We start from the raw sequence: 12,066 nt of genomic DNA, 5'->3' as shown, positions 1-12,066 counted from the left end.
CGACGTACATTTACATGGGAGTAGGTAAGAACGTAAACTTGCATGCATTTCAACTTGTTAAACGCCTTAACACCTCATATCAAAAGAATATCGGAGATCCTAACTTCTCTAAGTCGTAGAGGAGTGTTACCTAGCCTCGGAACACGAGGAAAGAGTCGGAGAAGTGGCAAAGGGAGTCGGGAGACTCGGCTGGAACGAACAGACCCGAATCGGAGCAGTCGGGTCGACTGGTAGACCCGACTGGCAGTCTGGCTTGTCGGGGGCCGTATTTGTTGATCGGGATGGAATTTTCGCGCGGGGCCAGTTGCGTTGGATTCCCAAAAGACAAAGGATCGCGCCTGTGGTGGTTTCAGGAGGAGAGCATGCGTAGATTTTCTGGAAATCAAAAACAAAGTCGGGTCAGTAAAAAAGGACAGACCCAGTCGGGTCAAAACAGACCCGACTGGCACCCAATGAAGAAACGGCTCCACAGGAGGCTCCCGGTGGTCTTTTGATGCAAGGTCGGTGGCATTGGACTCCTAACTGGCTGAGGATCACGGTGATAGGTGGTTCGTAGCGAGATTCAACCCGAGCTGACCTGTATGTTCCTGCAAAGTTCGGGTTAGAAAAGACGACCTGAGGATCAGACCCGACTGGCACCCGATGAAGAAACGACTCTACGGGAGGCTCCCGGTGGTCTTTTGGTGCAAGGTCGGTGGCATTGGACTCCTAACTGACTGAGGATCATGCCTACAATGGTTTCATGAAGATTAGACATGTCGATATTCCTGAGAGATGCAAAGAAAACCGGTAAAAACTGGAAAAAATCTGTGAAGGGAGAAAGGAGAGAAATGGCGGTGGTGTGCGGTTGAGCGGCTCTCGGCACGCGATCACCTTGTCACGGGGGAGAGTGAGGGTCATGAGGAACCCCTAGGAAATGATGGCACGACTCGCCATAGTCGTGAGGTAGTGGAAATGTCGGGGAAGCCCGGGAAGCCGTGAAACACCTACGGAACCCGTTTCTGGACAGAGCTGGTTCGGGCTGCTGGGAGCTTCAAATCGCAAAAGTAACACCGGAAATGGACTCGGGAGGTCGAAAACATGTGGGATATGAAGTTTGGTTGAGTTTGGTTCGGGTTGAGTGGCGGTCGCCGGAAAACGGTTGAGTTTTCCGGCAATTTTGCCTTGGTTTCGGGCTGAGGGAAAGCTGGACGAATTGTTGGAGTTTGAGAGGAATTTGAGAGAGTTTTTGAGTGAGAAAGCTAGAGAGAGAGTGCAAGAGGAGTTGTGATTAAAGTGTCTTGCAATTAGGCACTTATAGGATGCCTTAATGAGCCAAATTAGTGAATTTAAGTGCAATTAGAGGGGGGAGCTTAGGGGTTCCAAATTTTGGAGGGAAGATTAGGGTGGGGAAGTTGTCTTGTTGAGTGTGGGGAAAGGAAGAGAAGGGAAAGTTGATGGGAGGTGATGGGGAAGTGATAGGAAGTGATGGGTGTAAGAAGGATTTGAAATGTGTGGAGGGGGTAGCTTCTTGAAGCTTGGAGCCACCGAATTTTGGGTTTTAGCCGCGGCTTGGAGATTGAGCCGTGGCTTGGTGGCTTGGCTTGGCTGAGCTGTGGGTCCCATTCGAATAAGAGAAGAGCCGGAAAAAGCTTGAGACTTGATTGAACGCGCGTCCGGTCTCTGATGTCCGATTAATTTATAGATTTGGAATGCTTGAACGAAGAGGATTTGAATGAGCCCAATATCGCCATACGTCGTGTGAGCGAGCGTTCGGGTGACTCGGCGCCTCGAGAATCGGTTTTGCCCTGTTCGGACATTCGGAGTGGAGTTGAGCGTCCCCGGTCCCCGATTGCTCTTTGTGCACCTTAATGTTCGTTTCGGCGACCCTTTTCCCCCGCGGGTGATTGTTGGCTCGTCGTCCTCGGTCGGGGACCGTTGGCCCGAGAAGACCTAGGGACTTTGACCGGGATTCTCTCAATGTGCCCCGAATGCCTTGAGGTGCTTGGAGGTTATCGTGAGGTACTCAGAGATCGTTGTGGTCTCTGCTTTCCGTGGAAATACCCGAAGGTTCACCGGGAGGCGTTCGTGATCACTGAAGCGTACTTCGGGAGATCGAGCCGAGTTCCGGAAGGTTGTCTGAAACTTGTTCCCCGGCCCTGGTGGTCCCTGGGCGCCTGTAGACCCGTTTTGAGGGGCCGTTTGCTTGTCAGTGGAGCGAACCCCGGGAGCTCTGTCAGAAAAGGCGTCCGTGGGGGATCGGGGTGTCCCAGCTTAAGCAGGATGTCCCGGAAATGCGCCCGGACGTGTCATTGGTCATTTTGGCACTGGGAGGGATTTTTGGAGCCCCATATTGGGCACCTTTCGGTGCTTCGGTGACTCAGTGATGAATAGTGCCACAGTGCCAGCTCCGTTGTTTTCGGGATTCCTCGTTCGTCTGTTCTTCTGACTGCTTTCTTCCGCCTTTCTCAGTGGACCGTGTTTTTCTTTATTGTTCATGACCCCGTGCCCGCCTATTTGCCTCCGATTGCCGGGCGATGAATAGTGTCCCGAGCTTCAGTCGGGAATCCTTGTGCGGGAAGCCGGTGGGCCAAAATGGGGTGCTGACAATACCCAAATCCATGCATGTTGCTTAAAAAGACATTTTCTCATGCGAGATTTGCGATGTTAAGGAAATTGCAATTACATACAATCCGAGAACGGACTTAAAACGGGAAGAGGAAGCCTCATGGAACCTGAATAAGCTCATGAAGCTCTCGGCCATTACTCCTTGGAAAAAGCCGAGAGGTCCCATGGCCCGAATAGAGTTCCACGAGGTTTTCCTGTCTCGTTTGGAATCATTTCTCACATGCACGAATAACAAGCACGATAAATGACACAATTTTAACGAAAGTCGGTATTACCATGATTTGAATAACAAATTTAATCATGCAAACATGCACAAACATGTTATTTAAGGAATCGATAAAACAATACCGACTTCATGCACGTGAGAAAACACGATGAAACTCGGGAATCGAACTTGGATCGGGTCAAGAAGATCGTTCCTTGCCCGAAAAGAGCAAGAGGGCATTCGGTCACCTCCCTTGGAGGGAAGCCCGTGAGCTCTCATGCCTTTCTCGAGTCAAGATGTTCTTCTCGACTACGATCCAAGTGTTTCCTGACATGCTAGCATATAAATCAAGGATAACTATGCATGATATAACATGGAAAGTGCATAAAAATGTAAACTTGCAAGCAAAGCATGATTAATACACCTCATAACTCCATAAACACGAAAGACATGTAAAGAGGCCTAACTTCTCTAAGTCGAGAATGTTATACCTTGCCTCGGGATACGAGAAAAGAGTTGGGGAAGGGTTTGAGAGTCGGGGTGACTCGGTGGAACCCTTGAAAGGACGTTCAGGTGCACAGGATGCACGTTCGGGCAAGCTAGGCGTGCGGCTGGACGTACACGGGCGTGCAGGCGCTCAGGTGGCCGTGTAGGCAGGCGCGCGGGGCGTAGGCTGATTGGCAAGAGCATGCGTCAGTGGGTGGGTGGCAGCGGGCACACGGGAGCGGGCATGCGGCACATTCTCCCGAGAGCACGGTAATGACCCGAAATCACCCGATGGACCCGAAACAATAACTTAAAGACTTAAAATGGAAAAACCAAGTTCACTAATGAACTCCATGTGTCTGAAATGAGCGGGGTAGGGAGTTTGAGAAATTTTGGGATGATGAACACCGGTTTTCGACTTAAGAACCAAAGGCTTTCTATGGATTTGTTTCTATTTTTCTCTTTTGGTTTGAAGTGTTGAAGCTTGCTGTTGCTAGCTGTGGAGTTGAGAACTTTTCTTAGAGTGAGAAAGCTAGTGGGAAGGTGCAAGAGGAGAAGTGATTAACTTAATCACTTTAGAGCAATATATAGGCAAAGCTAGTGAGCAATTAAGTGAAGAAAAACTTGATTAAGGAAAGATTTAGGGGGATCCGAATTTGCTAAGCATGATAAGGATGAATGTCATCCAAGTATTCTTCATGGAGAAGATCCAAGAAGCATTAATGCTTGGATGGGAAGCTTGAGTGTTCTCTTCAATCTCTCCAAGATATTTTGATCTTAGAGTGAGCATGAGAAGAAGAGAAGAAGACAAGGGGAATTGGGCAAAGGTTTGGCTGCCCTTGGACCCCACGGCTCAAGAGGAAAGACCGGGAGAAAGCTCAGGTCTCGATTGGTCACGTATTTGAAACTTGTGGTTCAAATAAAACGTCGAATTGTCGATACACGCGAGCAAACGGATTTAATGAGCCCAAGATTAGCACTTTTCGTAGAAAAATGCCTCGGGTGTGTATAAGGCTCGAAAGCTAGTTTTGCTCGTTTTAGGTGACTAGAGCTAAGTTAACCGCTTCTGACAGCATATCTTGTATCTGCATCGCACTTTGGCCATTTTGACATAAATTGTCAGACAATGTGAACAATTGACCCTTAAGCCGGTAATGCAAATGTGGAGCTGGAGACGTCCTAGGAGGCCAAAACTGGATTTCTCAAATTGCTTTCTAAGTTGCTTGGGCGTTCCGGAGATCACTGTGATCTCTGTTTGTCGAGATCGGACCTCTAAGGACTTGAAAAGTGTATTTGAGACCATTAAAGCACTGCTCGGGAGGTCTAGATGAGTTGTGTAATTCATTCTGACGATTCTACATTGAGCCTTGGGAAGGCTAGCATTGTGTAAGGTAGGCACCCAGCGTCAAGTTTCCCCAAAGAGGACCTCGGATATGAATTTCTACTGAAAATGGCCTTTTACGCTCCTCGAAGGTTACTCGAGAAACCGGAAAGAGTTTTGCTCTCTGTTTTGTCCAATTGCGTCTGTTCGCTGGAGTTTTCAGAGCAATACAGGGTCAACTTCGTTTGCCGTTATTCCGTCAGACCGGTCTCCAATTATGCATTTTCGAAGAGGGGTATGCCCGCTTTGTTACTCGGAAGTCATTTGAAGTGTCTGAGTGACTTCCAAGAGACAATCTGAGGCACTGCTCATGCTCTGTATGCTTGTGGGGCGTGGCCGCAAATGACATTTGGAATTATCTTTTCTCTGAGAAACCAACATTTTTGGACTTCCACTGGAAAGTTGTCTGTATACAAAAAGTTGTTATGTATAGAGCAGATAATTTGCGAAATGTGTTTGAAGACATTTTTCATCTGTTTGGCACTGATGTGGATTTTTTAAGTCCAATGTTGGCTATTTTCCGATAGTCGAGCGAACTATCGGAAAATAGGACCGTTCATGTGATATACTGAAAATGCCGGTTTTGGATGTTGTTGAACTCTCTAGTCACTTTATTGCCTTTCGGTGACCCATGGGATCCTTCTGTCGTATGGACATGTCATATGCTTGATTTTGCTAACTCGAGGATGAATAGTGATTTCTTGCTCTGTCGAGCTGTTTTCCGTGATAGTACTCAAGTCGTGGCCTGGATCACTGCTGATATGTATTGCTTGACTTGAAGAGCCAAAATGGGGTGCTGACAGCTTGCCCCTCTTTGACTGCGTGCTCGAGTAGAAGATGCAGCCAAAGATTTTAGAAGCACCCCAGTTTGTTAGCAATGATCAACATGGAATTTCTGATGACAATGTCCTCCCTCTTGCTTAATTGGAAATGAAGTGTGCAAAGTTTAATGAAAAGTGTGATGCTTGGAGAAAAGGTACACTGCTTTCCTGAGAAGGTGCACGCCAATTGAAAAGTGCATTGCAGAATGAAAATGTGCATTGCTTTCCTGAGAAGGTGCACGCCAATTGAAAAGTGCAATGCAGAATGAAAAGGTGCACTGCTTTCCTGAGAAGGTGCACGCCAATTAAAAAGTGCATTGCAGAATGAAAAGGTGCACTGTTTTCCTGAGAAGGTGCACGCCAATTGAAAAGTGTTGAGCAAACTGAAAAGGCGTACTGCTTTCCTGAGAAGGTGCACGCCAATTGAAAAGTGCATTGCAGAATGAAAAGTGCTTCTGCAAAAGGCATGGGTGCTTGCCCAGTAAGTTGCCTGATGCATGGATGCTTGCCCGGGGGTTTGCAATATGCACGGGCTCATTGCCCAGTGGATTGCGAGGTGCACGGGCGCTTGCCCGGCAGGTTTGCAATATGCACGGGGCGCATACCGAATGAACTGCATGGTTCAAAGGTGCTTACCCAATGGACTTGCGGGGTGCATGAGCGCTTGCTCGGCTGGTTTGCAATATGCACGAGGCGCATACTGAATGAACTGCATGGTTCAAAGGCGCCTACCCAATGGACTTGCGGGGTGCACGAGCGCTTGCTCGGTGGGTTTGCAAGGTGCACTGCTTTTCTGATAAGGTGTACTCCAGTTGAAAAGTGCTTGTTTAATGAAAAGGTGCACTGCTTTCATGAGAAGGTGCACGCCAATTGAAAAGTGCTTGTTTAATGAAAAGGTGCACTGCTTTCTTGATAAGGTACCGCATCGTTGGACACCTCCCTCGTCAAAGTATAAGGAAAGGGTCCAAGACAAGTTCTTGGGGAAGCGTGAACTCGTGCATTGCTCTTCGCCTATGGTCAAGTGCCCTTGTGAATGATGATAAAGAAGACAACGCATTAGGCGATTATGCGGGGGGAATATGTTGTAAGAAATATGGGGTGGTCCCATGGGAAAATCCCTTTTTGTTCCGCCCGCGACCCATGGAGTGCTGCATGCATGTGACATTTGTTTCTGGGAATCTAGTCATCACCACTCTGGAGTGGTTAGACCGTGACTGGGGTCACATAAACATGTTTTCCCTAATTACGAGTAGGCATGCGTAGCCGTCCTAGGGAAGGCTCGAGGAGCCGGGTCCCAAGAGGACATGCGAGTCGAACAGGTCCAACAAAACTAATAGGGCGTCTCAAAGACTGTCCTAATGTCCTCTTTGAAGTGCTTGTTCTAGTCGGGAGCCCATTTTGTGGGAATGTATTTAAATTAAAGCAAAAGAGAGTTTAAGAAAGAGTGTGCGTGTTGTCCCAGTGTTTAGTCGGCGGTGATAGTGGAGGACGGGTAGATGAGATCCACTCTTTGATCGGAGGTATGATCGTGCTGGTATCTCCTGCGATCGAGAGTTGGGTCATGCTCTATTTGTGAAGCTGTCACTTTTGGCATTTACAGTGAAAGGATTAGACTTGTTCCTCGAAGTATCACTTGGATGAATTTGAATCCAAGTCGATTTTGGATTTCAGATGAGCCTGAAAGCAGTAAATGCAGGGTTGATTCCCGAAAGCAATAAAAGCTGGGCCTAGGCTCGAAAATAGTAAATGCAGGGTTGAGGCCCGACGCTGGGTCGAAGCTCGATGCGGGGTCGAAGCTCGATGCGTGGCCAAAGCCTGATGCAGTAAATGCGGGGCCGAAGCCCAAAGCGGGGTCGAAGCCCAATGCAGTAAATGCGGGGCTGGAGCCCGATGTAGGGCCGAAGCCCAATGTAGTAAATGCGGGGGTCGGAGCCCGATGTAGGGCCGAAGCCCAATGTAGTAAATGCGGGGGTCGGAGCCCGATGTAGGGCCAAAGCCCAAAGCGGGGCCGAAGCCCAATGCAGTAAATGCGGGGCCGGAGCCCGATGCAGGGCCAAAGCCCAATAGTGGGGCCGAAGCCTGATGCAGTAAATGCGGAGCCGAAGCCCAAAAGTGTAAATGCAGGGTCGAAGCCCGATGCGGGGCAGAAGCCCAAAAGTGGGGTCGAAGCCCAATGTAGTAATTGCAGGGCCGAAGCCTGATGCGAGGCCGAAGCCCAAAAGTGGGGCCGAAGCCCAATGCGGGGCTGTGCGCACCCGAATTTAATCTCGTCGGGGCACGCATGCGCCTGTCCATGCAACGCGGCTTGGGAGTGTCCACCTTCCCGGGGACGTGCAACTGACGCACGTGAGAAGGAGTCGCCACTAGCTATTTTACGACCTGAAGGTCAAGGGCCGGCAAGTTACCCGGGTCTAGGGGTACGGGGTACAGCTAAATGCTAAGGCAATGGTCGTACGGAACCAAAAATTCCAAATTCGGAGGTTCTATTACGTGCGGGCCTATATCCCACAAGCCCTTTCGGTACTCTAGTTTGTTAGGCTTGCCGTTTTGTTTATTTACCGCATGATTTAGGGTTACACTTGACTCGCCCGTTTTGACACCGTAAAGTCGATGAATTGATCAAGTTGGGCCAAGAATCCGAAAGATGAGTAAACTTGTGCGTCGAGGAATCGGTCCACTATCTTCGTGTTACAGTTCGTCGGACAGTGAAGGTCGATTCCCTACGCGAACCGAGACCACGAGTATTCGAACTTACTCCTCTCTTGGTAACAATAGACCAACTTGACCGGTTCGACACTTGGACCTCTCGCTCGCCGATCGGGGATCCTTACAAATGAATGAATGAATATACAAACAAAATCCTCACAATGTTCTCTCAAATAATTACAAAGTACAACTGAATAAGTAAATGGATCCCGATCGGTTTGCATTGGGCCAATATTCCACTCCGGCTTATCGTGTGTTTTGAATGACCGATAAATAAATTAAGGCAACGCGGACTCAAGGAGCCCGGGGTCAGGTCCGATCAAACCATCGGTCGGCAAGAGAACTGATTGATTCCCACAGTCACCGTTGGACCGATCGAGCTCCCGAGTGATATCTAAACACGTTTCACACATCCAATCCAAATCGCCTTCCACATAGGCCATACTTGGAGTGTGAGGTTGCCCCAGTGTGAATGCTGATCGGGGATGCCTCGGTCTTCATTTTGTGGAAGTGGCCTGTGATAGGCGCCTTGTACGATGTCTCCGATCATCTCTTGTTGTTCTTTACAGTGCATACCTCTTGGATGGTGCACGCTGTTGAAGCCAATGGATGTTCGAGGAGTTGCATCGATACTGAGTGATTCACTCAATTGTCCTTGTCTTTAGCTTCATAGGGGGTACCTTATCGTCGAACACCTCCCTTGTCAAAGTATAAGGAAAGGGTTCGAGACAAGTTCTCGAGGAAGTATGAACTCGTGCATCGCTCTTCGCCTGTGGTCAATGTGCCCCTGTGAAGGATGACAAAGAAGACAATGTATTAGGCGATTATGCGGGGGGATATGTGGTAAGAAATATGAGGTGGTCCCATGGGAAAATCCCTTTTTGTCCCACCCGCGACCTATGAGGTGTCACGTGCAGACGACATTTGCTTCCGGGAATCTGGTCATCACCACTCTGGAGTGGTTAGACCGTGACTGAGGTCACATAAGCATATTTTTCCTAATTGCGAGTAGGCCTGCGCAGCCGTCCTAGGGAAGGCTCGAGGAGCCGGGTCCCAACAAAACTAATAAGGCGTCGCAAAGACTGTCCTAATGTCCTGTTTGAAGGATTTGTTCATGTCGGGAGCCCATTTGTGGAAATGCATTTAAATTAAAGTAAAAGAGAGTTTAAAGAAGACTGCGCGTGTTGCCCCAGTGTTCAGTTGGCTGCGATGGCAGAGGACGGGTGAGATCCATTCTTTGATCGGAGGCATGACCGTGCTGGTACCTCTTGCGATCGAGAGTTGGGTCATGCTCTATTTGTGGAGTTGTCACTTCCGATCTTTGCAGTGGAAAGATTAGACTTGCTCCTCGGGATAGCTTGGATGAATTTGAATCCAAGTCGATTTTGGATTTCAGATGAGCCTGAAAGCAGTAAATGCGAGGTGTCAAAGCCCAAAAGTAGTAAATGTTGGGCCAGGGGCCGAAAGCAGTAAATGCAGGACCGAGGCCCGATGTAGTAAATGCAGGGTCGAAGCCCAAAAGTGGGGCCGAAGCCCAAAAGTGGGGCTAAAGCCCGACGCGGGGCCAAAGTCTGATGCAATAAATGCAGGGTCGGAGCCTGATTCAGGGTCGGAGCCCGATGTAGGGCCGGAGCCCAATGCAGTAAATCCGGGGCTGGAGCCCGATGCAGTAAATGCAGGGTCGGAGCCCGATGCAGTAAATGCATGCTCGATAAGAAAGTGCAATAGATGCAAAAGCAAAGGTCAATGCTGAGGAACAGCGTAGGGCGCTGCAAAGCGGTGACTCTGATTTGCTTGTGGTCTTGCTCCGTGGAGCAAGGATGGGGACTCAGTGTTAAAATCCCAAGGAGCTGGATGAGAGACGTTTGTTGTCTCAATTGTGGTGGTTCAGTATTCAGGCTGCCTTCTTGTTGGGGATTTCTTGTAATGGAAGAAAGAAACAATGAAGGAGCATGAACTGTTCGCAATTCCAATGCAAGAGTGTAGGGAAGCGAACTGACTTGGTAGGCGTCGTGCGAGCACACCAAGAGACATGTATTGATACGTTGAGCATGCGTGTATGAGTTGGTGTGAACATGCTTGGACATGTGTGAGGCGCGCTTAGTCGCTAGTAGATGCGCAGGGTCATGAGGGAAGATGTGCGTCCGATCACGCGATGAGGCTCTCTGTTAGGAAGAAGTTAGTGTTGGTTAACTTCGCCTGGGAAGGTTGATCGGCCCTCGGGCCACGGCTCGTCTTGCTGTGGAGGAAGGGCGAAGGCCGCGAGTGGCCTGCCCGCGAAAGTGGGCACGACTCGCCTGTCATGCGGGGTGGGTGGCCAGGATGGACTCGACTTCTGGTCATAGCACATCTCGCTATGGAGAAGTGAAGACCGCAGGTGGTCTACCCGCGAAGGTTGGCACGACTCGTCTGTCGTGCGGGGTGGGTGGCCGGGATGGACGGCCTCTGGTCATAGGACGTCTCGCCATGGAGAGGTGAAGACCGCGGGTGGTCTACCCGCGAAGGTTGGCACGACTCGCCTATCGTGCAAGACATGGTAGTTGCTGTGCAAACATCGGATGCAGGCAATGTATGAGTTTTCAAAAGCTAATGCCGTTGCAATGATTTGATTCAAGTTCCCAGATTTACGAAGATGGTTCACTTGAAAAAGGGAACTTAAGCAATAAACCAATGCAATGTCCTAGTTTGTTTGAAAACATGGATGCAGGTGCAAAAAAGTAAAGTATAGCTGTATCTGTTACAATGTACATCGTTCATTGTAAAAAAACAACAAAAGGTCCGCCTAAAAGAAAACTACGGGCCGACTCAAAGACTAGACTTTGGGTCAGTCGGTGGCATGAGGTTTGTTTTGGTACAGTATGACGGTCCCTGTTTTATGCATGGTTTCAGTGTTCTACTGGGAAAACCACTAACTAGGGATGGGGGCTCCCGATTCAAGGGTATCAATTCCTTGAAATCAAGCGAGGATCTTTGGGGGCCGGTTCGGTAGTAGAGCCGACTCGATCTGTTCCCTTACTCGGAACCTCTGACTAACCTAGCTTCCTAAATCGGCGCCCGTGGGATTTCAGGAGTTTGGTACCTAAATCCGCTAGAATGATGCAATGCAAGTGCGAAAAAGTAAATGTGCGTAAAATAGATAAGCGGGAAAGTTGCAGAAAGCTGTAAATGAACATGCAAGCAAGCAAACGGGATCGAGCCCGAACCCACTAAGTATGTCCCTAGTGGAGTCGCCGAGCTGTATGGACCCGAATGTGGACTCTCGTCGGGGCCCACATGCGTGCTTTTGGATCGCCCGGCTTGGGAGTGTCCACCTTCCCGTGGGGACGCGTGACGGACACACGTGAGAGAAGGAGTCGCCACTTATCATTTTACGACCCGAAGGTCGAGGGCGGATAAGTTACCTAGGTCTAGGGGTATGGAACACCTAGTTGTTGTTAAGGCATTGGTCTGTGCGGAACCGGAAAGTCCGAGTTCGGGGGTTCATGTTACGTGCGGTCCTATATCCCGCACGCCCTTTCGGTACTCTAGTTTGCTAGGCTTGCATGTTTTATGATTTACCGCATGGATTAAGTTGCGCTCGGCTCGCACGTTTTGACACCGAATATTCGATGAATTAAACGATGTCGGTCGAGAAGCCGAGAGAGAAGTAAACACGTGTGTCGGGGAATTGGTTCACAATCTTGCGTTATAGTTCATCAAACCGCGGAGGTTGAATTCCTGCGTGAACCAAAACTGCGAGATCTTAGATTTACTTTTGTTTGGGCAAGCATGGGGCTGATTCGAATGATTCGACTCTCGAACCGTTCGCTCACCAACTGGAATTCTTACAGAATGAATGTACAAAATAAAACACCTTACAA

Source organism: Punica granatum, chromosome 2 (genome assembly GCF_007655135.1).
Source record: "Punica granatum isolate Tunisia-2019 chromosome 2, ASM765513v2, whole genome shotgun sequence".
NCBI lineage: Eukaryota > Viridiplantae > Streptophyta > Magnoliopsida > Myrtales > Lythraceae > Punica > Punica granatum.
The sequence above is the reverse complement of the archived record's forward strand: the minus strand, read 5'-3'. Positions refer to the sequence as shown.